At 31.5% G+C, this 1,592-nt stretch overlaps 1 pseudogene; it reads left to right on the forward strand.

Annotated features, from left to right (window-relative positions):
• The first annotated feature begins 454 nt into the window (after positions 1–454).
• Positions 455–553, forward strand: LOC122115649 (annotated as a pseudogene).
• The last annotated feature ends 1,039 nt before the right edge of the window (positions 554–1,592 follow it).

Below are 1,592 nucleotides of genomic sequence, written 5' to 3' on the forward strand. Positions count from 1 at the left end.
CTGTTAGGATAAGATATTCTGATTGATCTGTTCCTACATGGAAGAAGGGTAAAGGTTAAGGTAGACATTGGTGCCAGTAAGACCTCACTTGGGAATATTTCAGCTGCAGAAGTTTAGAAGTAGCTCTTAAGCAAGGCTTACTTTGAATCCATTAGTTCTACAAAGCTAACTCAATTGGATAAATAAGTACTTCAAAAAGCCATTCTTTTTGGACCTAGCTATAAATGCTTCAAAATGAAAAAGACTTAAAATAGTCATTGACAAAAAAATTGAAAATGCGAGCAATCTTCTGACCAATATAATTTTTTCCATTATGCACAGAATTTTAGGGATATAAGATCAGTACCATTGTTAGGAACATTAAGGTTTCCTTGTTACAAATAGGCACCCAAGGATATAAGCCTGTATAAAGATTGTATCATTAAATTGCATGCTTCAATTTAGAGGACACTACATGCTTCAGCAGCACGTATACCCAAATTACAACAATACAGAGTTTAACATGGCAATTGCACAGGATGATATGAAAATTTTTGAAGTATTCCATATTTTTCATTCGTCAGATGCAAGAAATGAAAAACAGTTATTTAAGTTGATTACAAAATTCAAGTGTAATAATACATGTAATTCATATAATTAAAAGTTATTTTCACATCATTGTATTAAATCTTCAAATTAGTGAAGTCTTTACATAGCATAATCTTTAAAACACTTTTGAAATTAGACAACATTGTTATTTTATCCCAAAGAAATATACTATAATGACCTAGGAAAAAAGGAATCTTACACTGTTTCTATATGGAATGCAATCTGAAAGGACACATTTATTAAAGAGCCTATATATTATAAAACAATGTAGAATTCAAAGTATTATATCTAGGACAGAATAAAATAGATTATGGACATTATACAAACATATAATATAGAATATTTTAAAATATACTTTTTCAGACAAACACCAGAAATATGTTCAGTTTCTATACTACTCATTTCAACAGATAAGTTAAAATTATTTCTGATTAAAAAAAGCACAAACTCTCCAGAAACCATTATAGATGTATACAAATCTCTTTTGAATACATTTTGACATCAAAGTCAGGCAATTCACTTGGAAGAATTCCATGGAATCCATGAATTGTTACAGTAAGATATTGTTGTTATTTGGATTGTGAAAATATTTTGCATGGACACAAACAATGGAATGGAATTTATGAAATTTAAGAAACTTAACCGAACCATGGTGATTTAGAAGAGCAATTTGTACAGCCTTCCAAAACTTCAAAGAGGTAGTGATATATACTTATCATTTTGGCAATATTAAATGCAGCTTCTTCCAACTTATTCTTCAGACCTGATTTGACATAATGGTTCAACAGATGGAGATCCAACATGTTTTTGCTATCTCTATTCCCAGCAGCAAGATGCAAGGGGGTCAAGAGGCCTTTAGTTTGGGAATTGGTATCTGGATAATGATGAAGTAAAGAAATAGCCACTCTGCTATTATTCCACGTAAAAGCACTGTGCAAGGGTGTCCAGCCATCTACAGTTATTGCAAGAATATCTACCGATTGAGCCACCAACTCATGGAAAGT

This window comes from Dipodomys spectabilis, unplaced genomic scaffold (assembly GCF_019054845.1).
Source record: "Dipodomys spectabilis isolate Male_0828 unplaced genomic scaffold, ASM1905484v1 ptg000123l, whole genome shotgun sequence".
Classification (NCBI taxonomy): domain Eukaryota; kingdom Metazoa; phylum Chordata; class Mammalia; order Rodentia; family Heteromyidae; genus Dipodomys; species Dipodomys spectabilis.